Source organism: Rhinatrema bivittatum, chromosome 7, assembly GCF_901001135.1.
Source record: "Rhinatrema bivittatum chromosome 7, aRhiBiv1.1, whole genome shotgun sequence".
Lineage (NCBI taxonomy): Eukaryota > Metazoa > Chordata > Amphibia > Gymnophiona > Rhinatrematidae > Rhinatrema > Rhinatrema bivittatum.
Genome location: NC_042621.1, coordinates 147,133,210 through 147,152,829, shown reverse-complemented (window position 1 = coordinate 147,152,829; position 19,620 = coordinate 147,133,210). Strand labels below are relative to the sequence as shown.

The 19,620-nt window shown below is 42.7% G+C and overlaps 1 protein-coding gene across 1 annotated transcript in view; it reads left to right on the top strand.

The window, feature by feature from the left end:
- Positions 1-19,620, top strand: part of GRID1 (glutamate ionotropic receptor delta type subunit 1) — a 2,200,418-nt gene that overhangs the window by 1,750,116 nt on the left and 430,682 nt on the right.

Genomic DNA, 19,620 nt, shown 5'->3' with positions numbered 1-19,620 from the left:
AAATTTTTAGAATTGCATTTTGGCCATTTCTGGACTTGAGAAGGGTGGGGAGAGAGAGAGAGAGTGAGCAAGCACTGGGGATGCCTTCACAGTGTGCAACTATTTATATCTCTATAGGAGGGCCATCTAATAGGTCGAGTTGAGGTGTTGGTGGTGGTTTAGGGTTTAGGGGCCAGTTTCTCATATAGCATGAGACATACGAACAGCACAGTACACTTTGGTGAAGATTTGACTTCATTTGGAGTGAGGAAAGTCTCACAAAGATGAAATTTTGTACTATGTTATCTCGCCCTAGCTTGATGGTACCCTGTTTATAGAGTCCGTCAAGCTAGGGTGAGAGAACATAGTGGAAATGACATCTTTGTAAGACTTTCCTCACTCCGAATGATGTCAAATCTTCACCAAGGTGTATGGTGCTGTTCATACATCTCACTCTACATGAGAAACTGGCCCCATAAACCCTAAACCACTGCCAACACCTCACCTCTACCTATTAGATGGCCCTCCTATAGGGATATAAATACTTTACTACTATGAGGGCCTTGTAGATAGTCTCTCTCTCTCTCTCTCTCTCACTCTCTCCTAGCACAAGATGCAAAAATAGGAATTATCACAGGGCACAATAAGTTTACTGTTCCACATGATACTACTGATGCAAAGCAGTATGTTATTGTGCAATAATTCTAAAATTTCCCTAAACACACTAGAGATGTGGTTCGTTTATCATGAATTAGGCAATTTGAACAAAAGTACCTAATTCGTCGTGGGCCCCGAACTTCGGGGAAAATCCGTTTTTTGGGGGTTTGTTCGGAGAGAGGGACACATTTTATTTTTTTTAAATTAAAAACCATCCCAAGAATTACAATTAAATATAATACAACCCCCCTCATCCTGATCCCTCCCCAAGACTTACTAACATCCCTGGTGGTCCAGCGGGGTCCCACAAGCGATTTGTCCCTCTGTGCCTGGCGTACCTGCCTCGCTCAGAATGGCGCCGATAGCCTCTGAATTACTATGTCACAGGGGCTACCGGCGCCATTGGTCAGCCCGTCACATGGCCATCGGTGCCATCTTGTGCTCCTACCATGTGACAGGGACTGACCAATGGCGCCGGTAGCCCCTGTGACATAGTATGGGCAAAGGCTATCGGCGCCATTTTGATTACTGGCAGCCGATGACGAGATCGCTCCTGGACCCTCACTGGGGGTCCCAGAGCGATCTCCTGCCCTTGGGCCGTCGGCTGCCAGTAACAAAAATGGTGCCGGTAGCCGGTAGCCCCTGTGACATAGTATGGGCAAAGGCTATCGGCGCCATTCTGAGCGAGGCAGGCACGCTGGGCCCAGAGGGACAAATCACTAGCGGGACCACCAGGGCTGTTGGTAAGTGTTGGGGAGGGATCCAGATGGTGGGGGTGTATTTACTGTTTTATAGTAAGTTTTAATGCTTTGGCTGGGTTTTTTTTAGCTTCGTTTTCCCGCATTGTTTTTTGCGCCGGTTTCATTTTTCTCTCTTAGTTTTTTATTCATTTGTCAAAAAAACTAACCGAGGAAAACCGAACTTTACCCCGAAGTGACCGACTCAAAAAATGACCCGGTAGTAAAAAACGAAGCACATCTCTGAAACACACCCCTTTTTCTTCACGAGCATTATCCATCCATTTTGATGAATTTAGGAGTAAGTCAGCAAATCTGGAAACAGTTTTAAAGTTGCCTCGAATTAGCTCCTTAAATCTTTCTGAAGAAATCAAAAGTAGGTTTGAAAGATTTGCTGCAGGTTCCAATGGGTTGTAGTTTTACTTCAGATATGTAAAATTATTAGAACTGTATTTATCAAGTCCACTTCCAGTTTTCAAATTTCTTTCAAATTTTCTGTATATCCCCAGGTAAAAGTAGTACAAATTTCTTGGGTCAGTTTGGGATAAATACCCAAAATGCTTTAGACTCAAACAAGACTGAAATTTGATTGTTTTTAAAGTAAAGTTGTTTCTGGAATTTTATTTTTAAATGCAAAATTAGCATAATTGAGAAAAGTGAAAGATAAATGATTTGTAGCATTTTTGTTTTGTTTTGTTCTTTAAATAGGTATAAATATATATGTGTGTGTATATGTTTGAGGGAAGATTGTGAATGGAGCTAGGGTATAATGATTGCTTATGGAGCCTAATGGGCACATTTTTCAGTTTTCCATCTGTTGTGTTCAAAATTTTCTGATACCATTTGTCAAAAACATGTTTGCAGAAATAGATATGTTTTAAGAACTTTTCTACAAAGGCAAAAATCATATGTTTTACTCAGGGTGAATATTTTTGTATCACTATTCATAAGGATTTTTAACTTGCTCTAGAGTGTATGGGTTTCTTCTGTTTCTCCTAGTGTACAATTATGATTTGAAGGGGCTATTACAGAGAGAAGGAAACCTACAATCATATGAATTTAATTACTAGGTGCTAAGATTTCTCTTAATGAGAAAACTACAGAATAAGATAAATTGCCTGTACATAAAGCTAGCTAAAGAATGAATAATCAACAGTAGACTAGAGGAAGAATGCTAATATAATTGAAAGAAGGATATTGTGGCTAAGATAGATTTGATATTCCAAACGACTATATAAAAAATATTGTTGTCCTGCAGGTAAAAATTTGGATTGCTAATAATATAATTAATATATTTTCAGATAATAAAATAATCAACCCACACATACTTTCCCAGAAATAGACACAGGCTTGTTATATTACATAGAGTTGAATGGAACAGTTTGGTGAAGTATCACCATCATTTTAATTGTACAAATATATGTTATCTATAAGGAGGGACATTGAGAATATTTGTGTGGACCTCTGCTGGCAGGCAACAGATTTTCCTATGGGCACCATTAAATAGTCCTTAGAAATAAGAATATTTTGCTGGCCTGCAATGTATATGTGGATACAATGCATACCAATGTATATGGGGATAAAATGCATACCATATCTAATCTATAGGATTAGATTTTAGATGATAAAAAATGTGTCAGACATCCATTGCTAATTAGATTTTAGTAGCTAGGAAATGCATTTATCACCGTATCTATGAAGAATGATTTTCAAATATTACTCCTAATTCTTGAAACTTGACCTCTTATTGAAGAACTTCCTTTCTAACAAAAAAGGTGTGCTTCTTGTGCATTATTTATACTTTTAAGGTATTTGATGTTTCTATCATATTCCCTCTTTTTCCATTCCTCTAGCATGTATATATTTAAGTCCCTATAATCACATTTTATTATTGGTCTTTTGGTGCAGACTCTGCACTATTTAATAGCCCTTCTCTAGACTACTTCTGTACTATATATCTTTTTGAAGTTATGACCTCCAGAAATGTTCACAATATTTTAGATAAGATATCATCATCAATCTGCACAGAAATATTGCCACTTCCATTTTTCTACTAGCTATGCCACCTCCATTGGTGGCCATTTCATACGTTTTCAGGATTACAATGAGGCGTATGTAGCGAGCACTAGAGAAATGCTAAGTAGCAGTATTGTAACACTCCAGGTGCTTGGGTCAATTTTCAGTCATTTTTGTATTCATAGGAGTGAAATTGCATATGAATTGTCATATATGTGCTTAAATACCCTAGCACGCATACTTTAGATATCATGAACACATATACACATGAAAAAAAGGGGGTATCTAGTAGAGATGTGCATCATTTTTTGTGTTCGTGTCGTTCTTCGTTTTTCATCCGCCATGGAAAATGTCGTTTTTTTTTCGGTGTGGGTCTTTTTTTTCTTGAAAAATCGATTTTTAGTTAGTGTGCGCTAACTCCCTATTAGCGTGCACTAACAAAAAATGTTACATTTTGTTAATTTTTGTTAGTTTTTGTTAGTGCGCGCTAACGGGAGTTAGCGCGCACTGACTCCCTGTTAGTGCGCACTAATCGGAAAAACAAATTTTTGCGAAAAAACAGGAAAATCCTGATTTTTTTCGTGCTCCCTGAAACATGCCGAATTGGACAATTCCGTTGCAATTTTCCAATTCGGCAAAAACGAATGCACATCTCTAGTATCTAGGGACATTCCAAGGCCAACAGTTATGCATGTAAATTACTACTTTATAAGAGACTTACACATGTACATATGGCAATGTACTCGCATAATTTTACATCTGCTAATTATATTGTATATTTGATATCAGGCTTGTTTATTGCATACTGTTGTCTGGGTGGGAGGTCTGGGTAAACTGGGAGAAGTTCAGGCTGAAGACCAGGAAGATCTCAATGATCTGGTGAACTGGCAGAGGAATTGGAAGACTGGTAATTTCATTGTGTGCACATGTTTTAAAATATACTGACTTTTGCATATAAATCCAGTTTAATGCAAACAAGTCCTACTTTATTTTTGTGCGTAAAATATATGCATGTATAGTAAACAGGGCACCCACCATCCTGCCTGGGCCCCTCTCCCTTTCACAGGCCCAGAAGACAAGGTGACAGGAAGAATGTGTCAGAAAAGGAATTCAGCTTTATTAACTTAACAATATCATAAAATCTGCCCCCCCACGAATACAGATACCGAATGTAATGAATGCGGTTCCTCTGCACATCCCTACCAGCCACAAGCATTTGTTGTTACTGCTCCATTGTCAAGAGGAATCCTAAGTAGACATATGTTTTTTCTGATACACACTGACTCAGACAGAGGAACAGTGAGTGAAAGAAAGATGATAGTGAGGAAAGCAGCAGCAAACACTCTACTGGCCTCCCTTCCCTGGAAGGGGATGGGGTAGTTGAGGCCTAACAGGCAAAGTAACATTATATAAGGTTTTGCTGAAGTTGGCTGCCACTCAGCATGGTGTCCTTGGCTTGTGCAGGTGCACACCAGGGGAAATCTGGAAGAATCTCCATTAGTATTCCATGGCGTAGAGTGAAATTATGGAATACACAGTAGAGCAACACTATATATCCTACTTTGGATAGAGCATACATTAAGCTCCACCTGTTTGTCCAAATTTCAAAATCTACTTTTGAGAACTCCAAAGATGCATTCTATGATACAGCAGGTAGAATATAAGGTCTCATTGTAGCACATCTCCACCGGTGTGTTGGGAATTGTATCAGGGTTGAGAAGCCATGTCCTGTAACCATAGCCAGAATCTCCTGTGCCAAAGACAGATTTAGGGTATCAATCATAGCACAGTAACTTTGAGATTTGGCTGCCAATCCACAGCATGCTACAGGCAGTAGAAGCTTGCCTGTAGCTTAGCCTGAGCCTTAAAAGCCTATTTCTGGAACAGAACATGTCCAGGATAGCAGTAGCTGATTTGAGGTCAGATCTTGTAGACTAATAAATGGTGTTTGGAGATTCCACCAAATGCGTGGCACCTCCTCACAATCAAGCTAAGGCTACTCGTTCATAGCAGTCAGCCAAACTTGAAGGAATTTATAAGAGCTGCCACATCTGTCCTAGCTGAAAAACCGCTACCTCATGGTCTGATTGGGAAAGTCCCTGCCTGCTCTGCAGTATGTCCTCCAGAGATATCATAAGAACATAAGAACATGCAATACTGGGTCATACCAAGGGTCCATCAAGCCTAGCATCCTGTTTCCAACAGTGGCCAATCCAGGCCATAAGAACCTGGCAAGTACCCAAAAACTAAGTCTATTTCATGTTACCATTGCTAGTCATAGCAGTGGCTATTTTCTAAGTCAACTTAATTAATAGCAGGTAATGGACTTCTCCTCCAAGAACTTATCCAATCCTTTTTTAAACACAGCTATACTAACTGAACTAACCACGTCTTCTGGCAACAAATTCCAGAGTTTAATTTGTGTTGAGTGAAGAAAAACTTTCTCCTATTAGTTTTAAATGTGCCACATGCTAACTTCAAGGAGTGCCCCCTAGTCTTTCCATTATCTGAAAGACTAAATAACCAATTCACATCTACCCATTCTAGACCTCTCATGATTTTAAACACCTCTATCATATCCCCCCATGATTTTAAACATGATTTTAAACACCTCTATCATATCCCCCCTCAGCCGTCTCTTCTGACACAGGGAATATGCTTGGCCCCTGAAAATGCACAGGCCACTGCTTCTGGTTTAGCTGTGTGATGGCCAAGACAAACTGTACCCAACATCCTGGCTGACCCATCACTAACAGGCCACAAGTGATTTGGCAGTACCAGCAGTGTGGACACTTCAATCTTGTGATTAACCAGTGAGATTTCAATTACTCCAAATGTGAGGACAGGAACACGTACAAAGTGTATAGGGCCTGCTCACACTCCAAGCTTTATAGCAAGTGCATTGTTTGCCCTCACAAGTTTAGCAGACCTCTGCACAATAAGGATAAAAAGGAAGGCCATGGAACAATGGCCTGCAGACTTAACTATACAAGCCACGTCATGTCAGCGATGCTGTTAGTCACCCACAGCCTCCCCCCCCCCCCCCATGTCTGTGCCATTTACCACAAATGCATAGCCAGAAAATGAACAGAGAAAGAAGCATCTCTCTTACCTATAAGCCACCCATCACCGTAGAGGCTGTCCTCAAAATTTTCATAGAGGCCCGATTGCCTAAGTATAAAGGAATGATGCCTGGCCCCCAGGTACCTTGCCACCACTTCGAAGATGTGCATTTGAGCATGACAGACCATGTGCATGTTGATAAAGAGGAAGAGCTTTCTGTTGCGGAAGATCTCCTCCCTGTGATGATTACCGCATGAGTACTGGGAAGTCCTGCCTGTCCCGAGGAAATGCTATGTAGCGATTAATGCGGTTGGATACAGCTGTTATGACATGGCACATTTCCCCCATAACCCCTTCTGTTGTTTGGAAGGATCCGGTTGCCATGAAATACAGGGTGGCCAATAGTTTGGTGAGGCTTAGAACAGCGCAGGACCTTTTTGTGACTGGATCCAGATCTCCTCGGATTTCTTCATATAATTCTAGAATAGCCCGAGAGCTGAGGCAATACCTGCTAACCACATACTCCTCTGGCATGCCCAGCAATGAGGCTCAGGGAGGAAAGATATACTCCCTGTATCTCCTTCACCGTGGCCTCCTGCATGCCATGTGCTTCTGTGGGCCCTGACCCACTCACTGTGGGACTAGTGACTCAGCCTCCAGTGCAAGGACTTCCCTAGGAGGGGTTGGAACTGCCCTTGGCTGTTCTTGTGGTTGTTATTATTCCTGATGTTGTTGTCTGCGGTGAACCAACTGAAGCATCCAGTAGCCCCCAACAAGTAAACAACAGAAGACAGGCCAGGTAAGAATAGATGTTTTTATTGGGCCAGGAGGGCCTCATAGGTGTATCTGTTAGAATATCTCTTTTTATCGTGTGCGATAATCACTGCAATAATAGCCATGTTCTGTGATAACGGCTAAGGTCATGCAATTTCTTATAGCCTGTACCAAAAAAAAAAGGTGTAGTTATTTCTGACATTAAATCCCACGTTACTGTGCATTACTCTACTGCATTCCGTGGTAGGAGACCCCAGTTTGCATTACCCCCTCCCACTTGCATAACAAATGTAAAATTTGCATGCTAACTTGTGTTGCAATATTTATCGCGTGCTTTAGGCCCATTTAATGTGCATTTGGGCCCTAACGCATTTTGGTGAATGACACAGTTAGAGTGGAAGGAAAATTAAGCTTTTAAAAAGAAGGCATTGGCAAAGGGCTTTTCAGATCTTCACTGCTGCAGCAAAGGAGAAGACAAACTCCCAAACCTGAACAACTATCCCCTCTGCTAATGGTGCCGTAATGAAATTTATTTATACAACTTTATATGACATCAGGCCTCCTCCAGGGATGTCCTCTGACTTCCCCCTGCCTAGGACATTGTACCGATTTAGTTGCTGCCCTTTACCCCTCATTCAGAACTGTGCGGTGTTCTTGCCACTATGGGTGGCTGTTTTGCATGCCTCATAGTTCTTTGGGGTCTTTATGCCACTCTCTCAGCTGCTTTGACCCTCTATCGCTACTTTCTTCTAACCCCTTTCATGGTGCTTTGTGCTATTCATTCCACCCTTGGTGCCTCTTTGTCCCTCTTGTGAAGCCTGTGGTAGCTTCATGCCATTGAATTAATATCCTTTGTCCCACTTTTGGAGCCTTTGGGTATTCTGGCCACTCATGCTGCTGCTTTCCTTTTCTGACAGTGCCTTGGAGAACTCCTGCCATTGCTGATAGCGTTTTTTTGCCCCATTGAGTGTCCTTGGCCTATTTGTGCTATGTTCATGCGTTGGAGTGCCCTCGTCCTTCATTCTTCACCTCCTTAAGTTTAATTAGAAATAATTAGAACTCTCCAATTTGAGAGCTCAAAATAGACTGCATTGCTTCCCCCTTTGACTTTACTGGGAAACGAACGAATAAACAAACTATTTTAAAAAATTTGAAGTGAAGCAAACTAATGATTGTGACCTTCAATACAAATAAATAAACTGAAACAAAAATGTTCCCTCTTCTGCTTTGGAATGTACATTTACTGAGATTATCCAGAAAAGCAGAGGAGTTTATTTTTGTTTAGTAAGTCAACTCAGTGGGAACTAGGGATGTGCTGTTGTTTGAAATGAATTAGACAATGTCCACAAAATTATTTGTCATTTCATTTGGTTTTGAAACTAAACAATGGAAAAAAAAATGATATTTTGTGTTTTCTATCATTTCTTTGTGCCACTATTAGCACGGGTACCCCCGACATATAGCTCAACCTGGGAGTCTCTGAAGACCCACTGGTCTACCCCCCACTTTCCATAGAGGTGGCAGGTTCCCCAGAAAAAGAAAGAAAAAAAAAACAAAAACCTTAGTCAGCGCCTCTGCCCCCAACCTCTGCCTTGTCCCCTTTGTTAAAAATACCCTCAGGAGCTGACCCCTCCCCCTCACTGCCCATCCTAGTCCACCCTCCTGAACAAATCCTCTCTGATGGTCTAATGGGAGCCTCCGGACCAGGTTGTTGCTATTTTGAAAAATGGCTCCTGTCTTCCTTTGCCCCTAATCGAGGAGGGGCTTGAGATTTGTGGTGGGACGTATGAACAGGGTTTTATTTTAAATGTTTTTTCTGGGCAAATAGCTGCCTCCAGGGGCAGTAAGGGGGTGGGTCAAGGGTTTTCAGAGAATCCTGGGATCTGAGACTTCGGGGGGTTTTTTTGTTTTTGATATTGGAAAATAGCACACACTATTTGGTAATAACTTTTCCAAAACCAAAACCAAAATCTGAAAACTATTCACATGAATTAACATAGGAAACTAAACTACAATTTTTGCTGTGCACATTCCTAGTGGTACCAAATGTAAGTCATTATTGAAAGTAGATCAATAAGCACTAGAGATGTACATCGCATTCTCACGGATCGGCATTTTTTTTCCGTGAAAAATCATTTTTCAGCTTAGTACGCACTAACTCAAACTAACAAAAAGTAACAAAAACTTACAGTTTTTTGTTAGCACACGACAACGGGAGTTAGTGCACGCTAACTCCCGTTAGCGTGCACTAAGCTGAAAAACGATTTTATACGAAAATTTGGGGAACGTGCAATTGTTTTATCGGTTTCCCGATCCATGACAATTTAGGAAATATTGTACAAATTTCATAATCGTTAAAAAACGATTGCACATCCCTAATAAGAACTGCTGATGCTGACATGTTCTTTAGGGCAGAAAATAGACTGAAACCAGAATAACTTATGGTTAGAGCAGCATGCTGAGAACCTGGAATCTAGGTTTTGAATCCCATTTTCTCAGGTTGCAGCTTAAACTGAAAGACTCTCTGGGGCATGGAACTATCTATTGTACCTGAATTATATCTTGCTTTGAACACAGTTTTGGAAAGGCAAGTAATTACTTCTAAAACCTGTGAAGGTAGTTTTACATGGAGTTACATTTATAAATGTAACATACTATTCTAGCAATTTAAAAAGCTATTTTACACATGTAAAGTTCACTTGCACATGCATATGCTATGGACAATTCAATGGCATATATTGTAGCAATTTTCAAAAGTCCACTTACATGGGTAAAGTGCATTTACACATGTAAAACCTAATTTTAAGCATGTAAAGAAGACCAGAAATGTGAAGGACTTCAAAGGGGCTTGGGATAAACACTGTGGATCCATAAACTCTAGAGGTCATGAATGAAGAGCGGGTGGCTCGCGGGAATGACGGCTACTACCTGGAGATAATACCCTTATTCAGTAAACATACAGACGATTAATGCAACTCCAACATTGCTCCAAGCTTCAACGGTAAGAGGAAATGTGGAAAAATAATTGAATTCACAAAAAGCGGGGAGTAGCTTGCTTGTTACGGCGGTTACTACCCCAAACCAAATAAGCCTGATACTTCACTTTCAATGCATAACCAGCATAGCTCTCTGCTTCAACGGCAGGGGAGAAAGTCTGATACTCGTGCATATCCAGCATAGCTCTCTGCTTCAACGGCAGGAGAGAAAGTCTGATACTACGTGCATATCCAGCATAGCTCTCTGCTTCAACGGCAGGGGAGACAGTCTGATACTTCGTGCATATCCAGCATAGCTCTCTGCTTCAACGGCAGGGGAGAAAGTCTGATACTTCGTGCAAATCCAGCATAGCTCTCTGCTTCAACGGCAGGGGGAATGAAGAAAAGTGGATCTATATACAGACAACCAACAGGGACTGAGTCGCATAGTCTGGGTAGACAAATGGAAAAGGGTGTAGCTTGCTTATTGCGGCGGTTACTACCCCTAACTAATTAAGATAGATATTACATTTAGATGCAGCTCCAACACTGCTCTTTGCATTAATGGTGGGGGTGGAAGGGAAATAGAACCAAAGGGTTACTAAGAGCCAAGAGTAACAGATAAGTATGAGAAAAAAAAAGTGTGAAGCTTGCTGGGCAGACTGGATGGGCCGTTTGGTCTTCTTCTGCCGTCATTTCTATGTTTCTATGTTTCTATAAATGTTTTTTTTTTTTTTTTAAATCAGGCCAATAGAATGACACAAGAATGTCAAATGACTATATTTTGGGTAAAAATTATGCAGTGAATGAAAAATGCATGCTTTTTAGGATAGAACTATTTATCTTAATATCCTTATTCAGTCTATAAAAGTGTTGACTATTTTAGGCTTGTTGTAGGATATTATTTCTCTTGCATGCACTGAACACAGGAGCAGATACTGGAATATAATTTGAAATCTATTCTGAAATGCTTCAAACAAGGAGCAGTCTGAAAAAAGGCAATGAATGAGGTGATCATATTTTCAGATGATTCAAAATTGTTTTTAGTCATTAAAACAAAAGTGGATTGTGAAGAACTGCAGAATGACCTTGTGAGACTAGGAGAGTGGACTTCTAAATGGCAAATGCAATTTTATATGGATAATTGCAAAGTAATGCAGATAGGAAAAAAATAATCCCAACTACCGGGACATGATGCTGTGTTCCATTTTAAGAATCACCACCCAGGAAAAGGATCTTTAAGTCCTGTATATTATAGTACCTTGAAATCTTCGACTCAGTGCACTGCAGCAGTGGTCAAAAAGGCAAATGGAAATCTTGTGACTTAGCTATCCAAACTATTTTGGCTGTGTGATATACTCATCACCGACTCTTGAGCACTGGATATCTCGTCTATATAAACTTCTACAATTTAAATACCTGATAGTGAAAAACAGATCTTTGGAATACAGGCAAAAGTACATGAATATCTGGCAAGATTATTGGGATATACTCTCTAAATCTATGCAAGGCTATATTCAACAGATGTAGAATACTAGGAGCTTGGACTTCTTGACAAGAGTGGTTATGACCCTGATGGCAATTTTTCATACCTGCTTCAAATCAAAAACAGATCTTTGGGTTGGGAAAGGAAGGGGGTTGGGGGAGTGAGACAAATAATAGGTCTAGTTGCTCTGTTAGTTAAATTTGGAGATATTGTTGTACCTTGGTTGTGTCCTATTTTATGATGTGAAAATAAATTTAAAAGAAGGCAAACAATGGGGGTAATTTTCCATCACTTATCGCGTGCAACAAGGGGCTATCACATGGGAAACGCCCCTTTTCACGTGCAATAGCTTGCCGGGGGCAGAATCGTGGTGGCAAGGGGAGGAGTTGGGGCAGCAAGGAGGCAGACACTGCGATGTCTTTGCTGGCGGTGATAAGGTAAGCACCGTTATCGTCACCAGTAGCGTGGCCAATAGCACCACCCTTCACGGTGGTGCTATTGGGTGCGAAAACCAGCAGCGATAACACAGAGGTGGTGCAATGGCTGCCGGTTTTTGCAGGCCTGCCCCCTTCTTCGCCCCCAGTTTTCACTAGATTCACCATTCTGTGTTAGAACAAAACTTAGAAAATAATGTTTAGAGAACAAAACTTAGAAAAGAATGCCTTTATATAGATCTATGATATGACTACACCTTGAATATTGTTTGTTGTTCTGGTCACCCCCATCTCAAAAAATGCATAGCAGACATAGAAAAGATACAGAGAAGGATGGTGAAAGTGATAAAGATGATGGAAAAGATCCCTTATGGAGAGAGGCTAAACAGATTAGAGCTCTTTAGCTTGGAAAAGGGATGACTGCGAGGGAATATGATTTGAAATTTATAAATTCATGAGTGGGGTGGAACAGGTAAATAAGAAATGGTTATTTGCCCCTTCAAAGTGGATTACACATTGAAATCATCGGTTCAGTGTGCTATGGCAGTCAAAAAAGCAAACAGAATGTTGGGAATTATTAGAAAGGGAAAGGTGAATAAAACAGAAAATATCATAATGCCTCTGTATCACTCCATGGTGAGACCGCACTTTGAATACTGTGTACAATTCTGGTCGCCACATCTCAAAAAAGATATAGTTGTGATGGAGAAAGTACAGAGAAGGGCGACCAAAATGATAAAGGGGATGGAACAGCTACCCTATGAGGAAAGATTAAAGAGGTTAGGACTGTTCAGTTTGGAGAAGAAACGGCTGAGGGGGATATGATAGAGGTGTTTAAAATCACGAGAGGTATAGAACGGGTAAATGTGAATCGGTTACTTACTCTTTCAGATAATAGAAGGACTAGGGGGCATTCCATGAAGTTAGAATGTGGCACATTTCAAACTAATTGGAGAAAGTGATTTTTCACTCAACGCACAATTAAACTCTGGAATTTGTTGCCAGGGGATGTGATTAGTGCAGTTAGTGTAGCTGGGTTTAAAAAAGAATTAGATAAGTTCTTGGAGGAGAAGTCCATTACCTGCTATTAATTAAGTTGACTTAGAAAATAGCCACTGCTATTACTAGTAACAGTAAAATGGAGAGACTTAGTTTTGGGGTACTTGCCAGGTTCTTATGGCCTGGTTTGGCCACTGATGGAAACAGGATGCTGGGCTTGATGGACCCTTGGTCTGACCCAGTATGGCATGTTCTTATGCTCTTATACACAGTTACATAGTAGCAATGGCAGAAAAAGACCAAATGGTCCATCCAGTCTACCCTGCAAGTTTCTTATGGTAGTAACTGCCACTCTATGCAGGTTACCCCCAAGCCTTATGTTAAGGGTGGTAAGAGGATTCAGCTTTGTAAGGAACTAGGGAAACTTTTGGGGAAAGGGGAGACTTTTCTGAAAGGAACCAAGCTGCTGGCGTTTGACAAAGTCCCTCATGAGAGGCTTCTACAAAAACTAAAAAGTCATGGGATAGGAGGCGATGTCCTTTCTTGGATTATAAACTGATTAAAAGACAGGAAACAGAGAGTAGGATTAAATGGTCAATTTTCTCAGTGGAAAAGGGTAAACAATGGAGTGCCTCAGGGATCTGTACTTGGACCGGTGCTTTTCAATATATATATAAATGATCTGGAAAGCAATACGACGAGTGAGGTTATCAAATTTGCGGATGATACAAAATTATTCAGAGTAGTTAAATCACAAGCAGACTGTGATACATTACAGGAGGAGCTTGCAAGACTGGAAGATTGGGCATCCAAATGGCAGATGAAATTTAATGTGGACAAGTGCAAGATGTTGCATATAGGGAAAAATAACCCTTGCTGTAGTTACATGGTTAGGTTCCATATTAGGAGCTACCACCCAGGAAAAAGATCTAGGCATCATAGTGGATAATACTTTAAAATCATCGTCTCAGTGTGCTGCAGCAGTCAAAAAAGCAAACAGAATGTTAGGAATTATTAGGAAGGGAATGGTTAATAAAACGGAAAATGTCATAATGCCTCTATATCGCTCTATGATGAGGCCACACCTTGAATACTGTGTACAATTTTGGTCGCCGCATCTCAAAAAAGATATAGTTGTGATGGAAAAGGTACGGAGAAGGGCAACCAAAATTATAAAGGGGATGGAACAGCTCCCCTATGAGAAAAGGCTGAAGAGGTTAGGGCTGTTCAGCTTGGAGAAGCGATGGCTGAGGGTGGATATGATAGAGGTCTTTAAAATCATGAGAGGTCTTGAACGAGTAGATGTGACTCGGTTATTTACACTTTCGAATAATAGAAGGACTAGGGGGCATTCCATGAAGTTAGCAAGAAGCACATTTAAGACTAATCGTAGAAAATTCTTTTTCAGTCAACACACAATAAAGCTCTGGAATTTGTTGCCAGAGGATGTGGTTAGTGCAGTTAGTGTAGCTGGGTTCAAAAAAGGTTTGGATAAGTTCTTGGAGGAGAAGTCCATTAACGGCTATTAATCAAGTTTACTTAGGGAATAGCCACTGCTATTAATTGCATCAGTAGCATGGGATCTTCTTGGTAATTGCCAGGTTCTTGTGGCCTGGTTTTGGCCTCTATTGGAAACAGGATGCTGGGCTTGATGGACCCTTGGTCTGACCCAGCATGGCAGTTTCTTATGTTCAAAATCAAGCACTGTCAAACCATTACACAATTACTGCTAATAACATTTTTTACAGGGTGAGCAGCATTCTTGTTAATTCAGACAATGCTGCCTGAATGTGCTTTGCACCTAACATAGGGGGTCATTTTCCAAAGCCATAAATAGTTAGAGTCCCTTTTCGCATGCAATCACTAAAGGGGGTGGCATCAAGACCGGAACAGGAGGAGTTGGGGTGGCACCGGAGCGGACACCACAAAGACATCGCGGACAGCGAAAAGGTAAGAACCCTTTTCGCTGCCAATTTTGCGCCCAATAGCACCGCAGAGGTGCGATCGCTGCCGGCTTTCGCAGGCTTGCCCCCGCCTCCCTGTACCGCGCGATTCAAAGAGCCCGGCGGTATTAGTGAATCTAGGCCATAGTGGGGTTCAAAAGAGGATTGGACAAATTTCTGATAGAAAAGTCCATAAATAGGCAGAGTTAGGAAAGAAAACGCTTATCCCTGGGATTAAGTTGTAAAACTAAATCAGCTGTTGTGGATCTGATGGGTATTTGTGTCCCAGAGTGGCTGATGTCTGAGACAGGATGTTGCACTCAGAGGACTTTGGTCAGACCAAGTATGGCACTTTTAAGGTTCTTATGATGAAATGAACTGAGAACACATTCAATGACTTTCTAGAAAACATACAAAAAAGAGGGTGAAGTCATGTGGCATATGTTCAATGTGTTCCAGAAAGGCAACCATGACTAACAAGCAGAGCCAATCAGGTAGGCTATTTGACCTGGGTTTTAAAATCAAAGACTGCCTCTCACTGTTTTTTTTTTTATTATTATTTCTTATTTATTTTTATTATGGCTAATAACCTCAAAACTAAAAGTGACCTGGGCCTCTCTGAATCTCTGAGAGGGCCTTTTGACCATTAGGTAGCATGATATATATTAGAATTCATTGTGAAGTGTAAGTTCATCCATTTTTTATTAAATCTTTTTAAAATCCTTTATGAAAGGTCAGACCACTGATCAAACACATAATTAAACTGAGCATTTAGAATTATATGAAATGATGGCCTCTTAGTCACAGTGATAAAAGTGGCATTTTTAAATTTGTTTTATCTTCTTTGTTATTTTATCTAGCCTGCAGAAACAGGCTAACAAAGTAAAGAGGAAGAGATCTTTTTTAACTTAAATTGGTTCTGTGATAAAGCTAATTTTCAATTCAACAATGGTGCCTGCAGAAATGAGAGGATATCCATAGTTGCTTCTTTCAGACCTCCTGTAGATGTCTGGGAGAAGCTCACATATAGCTCCACTAAAGTCTTTGAAGCTGCTGGTCATTTTAATTCACATATTTGTAACAGATGCTGCTGTGGATAGTCATAGTCAATGGCATTATTAGCAAAGTTTTAAGGTGGCAACAGTCCATCAAAACTGACCTCACAGCTTTGCCTATGAGAAGACAGGTATTTGAGAGTGCTGATTTTTTGTTACTTGACGCACCCCTAAACTTATTTTCTTGTTGCACCATGAAAATATGATTTTTTTTCCATAAGAAATAGGTAGGCCTGAGCCTATAGCCAGAGCCCACCCGTAACGGATGCGCCGCCCCCTCCCCACCAAGGACGGTGGCCCAACAAAAGAGGGGAAGAGAGGCGCGTGGCGACACGGCAGGATCGGCACGAGAACGGGCTATCACCCGTCCCCCTGCGCGTGCGAGCGCAATGGTGTGGCACTAGGCCACGCCCTGACATCGGCGCACAGGGGAAGCATCGGCGACACGGGCCGATGATATCATCAGCCCTTTAAAGGGCCACGACGGAGGCCGAGGACCCCCTTTTCACCCCAGCACGTGCCAAAAAATGAATTGGGAGGAAGCAGGGATCGCGGGCTGAGTCCCCCACATTGGCAGGATCGCGGTAGGGATTGCGGGTTGTGGTTTTAAGGGACAGCTGCAGATGCAACTGCTGGGGTCATCATGATCCACAGCAGAAGGGTGGGACAGCCAAGACATTGTAGGGAGGCCCCACATGCAGGTAGTCCTGATGGCCGGCAGAGGGATGGACTCGGTGGGGGAGAGGCTTGCCCTGGGTTGGAGAGGGAAGACGCACTTTAATACTGGTGGCTGGGACATTAAGGGATGGGGGCTCTGAGCACTCTGGGCCGTGAGTTTAGGAGCTGTAGAACCTAGGGGAGTAAATTAAAAATTATAATGGGGAAGAGAGAGGTGAACCAGCGCCGGTCCTTATCGCCTATGCAAGCGTCTCGGGTGAAAAGGGGACACGAGGTAGCTTCAGGCATATTTTCGGGAGGGACGAGAATGGGGGGGGGGGGGTTTCGGGCCAAATGGGAGAGGTCTAGGCAGACGGTTGGAGGGGCTCCTTGCGAGTGGAACTAGAGCCACGATGGGCAAAACCCCGCTCAAGCACTGGCTGTGGGTCCAATTCCCACTTGTAATTAAAAAAAGTGGGGGGGGAGTTTTTCTTCACGGTGAATGGGTTGGTCTGCGCGGCAGGATGGTCCAGGTGTCCTCTGCCAGGCACATGCATGCGGGGAGCGACGGAGACCTGGGAGGGGGGGGGATGGACCCTGGAGCAGTAGATAAAGGCAGACTGGGAGAGGTGCTCCCAGGCAGCCAGGGGAGGGGGTTTCGTAGGGGAGGCGAGTGGATTCCCATGCGGTGCACGGCAAGGCGCTCGTGGCAGTGGATCGACCACAGTTTTAAAGGGGATGGCAGGAATTTTGAATCAAACAGTTACCAACAAGGTTGATAAAAGAGATAAGTATGGGAAAATAAGTGTGGAAGCTTGCTGGGCAGAATAGATGGGCCGATTGGTCTTTTTCTGCCATCATTTCTATGTTTCTATGTGCATGGGGCACATTAAAACTAATCAGAGAAAGTTACTTTTCACTCAACGCACAATTAAACTCTGGAATCTGTTGCTAGACAATGTAGTTATTGCAGTTAGTGTAGCTGTATTTATAAAATAATTGGATAAGTTCTTGGAGGAGAAGTCCATTACCTGTTATTAAGTAAGTGCATTAGACAATAGCTATAGCTCAGCTGTTAGAGCGGAGGCCTGTAGGTGAATACTGGAGATCCTTAGGTTGTTGGTTCAATTCCTGCTCGAAGGAACAATTTTGCTATTAATAGCAACAGTAACATGGAATGGACTTAGTTTTGGGTACTTGCCAGGTTCTTAGGGCCTGGATAGGCCACTGTCAGAAACAGGATGCGGGCTGATGGACTCTCGGCTGACCCAGTATGGCATGTTATTATGTTTTTCATGCTTGTGAGGGGACCCAGAATACTGGTTGGACACGCGAGGGGATGGACCCACTGGGGAGGATGTACATCAGGTGAATAAAGTTGAGATGGGCTGGGCAAGGGCCTCTTTCTGATGGGAGCATGACTGGATGGCTCGGAGGGGATGGCACAGGGTTATGGACCCTTCGGGGGAGGGCACAGGGAGGTTGCACCCCAGCACCCTTGGGACGTGAGCCGGGTGACCTCATGGCGGCTAACAATAAACTAAATAGGAGTGGAGGAGTAGACTAGTGGTTAGAGCAATGGGCTATGAACCAGGAAACCAGGGTTCACTTTACTGTCCATTGCCTCAGGTTCAAGCTTAGATGGTAAGCTCTCTGGGGATAGGGAAATACCTATAGTACCTGAATATAATATGTACTGAGGGGAATGGATCCTCAGTCTGGTGGTGGCCTGTGGGGCAATTGGGAAAGCGGAGGGACTGGTGCACAGCGTGGCTGCTGTATCACATTTGTATTGGAGGGGAATCCTTTGCTTGGGTAGGCACCAGACAGCAAGCAGCCATGGAACCCCCCATTCTAGGATAGTCAGGAAATTACCACATCTGCCCTGTGCCAAAAAAGGGGGTGGGTTGGCAATGGCAACAAGCAGCAATAACAATTATAAAGAAAGAAATAAAAAGCAGCTTGAGTGGCGGCGGGCAGCAGGTCTTGGCTCCCAGTTCCTTTCGTGACTTGGGCTGGCCCCTTTATATGAAACTGAATGGAGGGGCTGGCAAGGATGGTGACCCATGTTCACAACCTATAGCTGTAACGTGATGTTGTCGGGTCCAGGGCGGTGGGGCTTTGCAGTCGCAAGCGGAGTATCTCCGTTTTCATCACCAGGTGATGTTTTTCCTTCGTAACGCAAGAGCCAGGATAGAGGCATAGCAGAAAGGACCCAGGTGGCAATCGGTGAGTTCCAATGATAAGGTGAAAAACACCAAGATAGAAACCAGGCAGACAACAAGGCAAGAGAACGCACGTGGCAGAAAGAATACAAAAGTGGAGAGCACTCGGGGAAAAAGCCACAGAGGACGAGGACCAAGTCGAGAAGGAACAACGACATGAGACCAAGATGAGAGAACCTCAAAACAAATGAGGCAATGATAACAGTCAGCTCAGCTTTGGCAGCAAGGACAGATGAGGCAAGGACGTTAGGGCTGCAGCAGCACACCTCTGAGAGGGCGATGGCTTCCGACACATCACGCCAGAGCACCCCGTGGAGTCCCATTGCCACAGGCCAGCATGAATAAGTATCAAGGAGACACAACACTCACTGCTCATTCCCGGGATGGAACCAGGCAGGCCATGGGAGCATACGCTGTATAGCATATTGAGCAGCCAACACTTCTACAGCAACCTCGGGCAGGACCAGCACCGCCTCACAGAGCTTTTGATAACCAAGAAGGAGGGCAGGTGCAGTGAGCAGCAGCAAGGGCTAACGAAAGCGTAGCAAGGACATGGGAAAAAAATAGCATTAGAGGAGCATCTGAGGCCCATGCCAGCGAACAATAATCTTTGAGCGGAG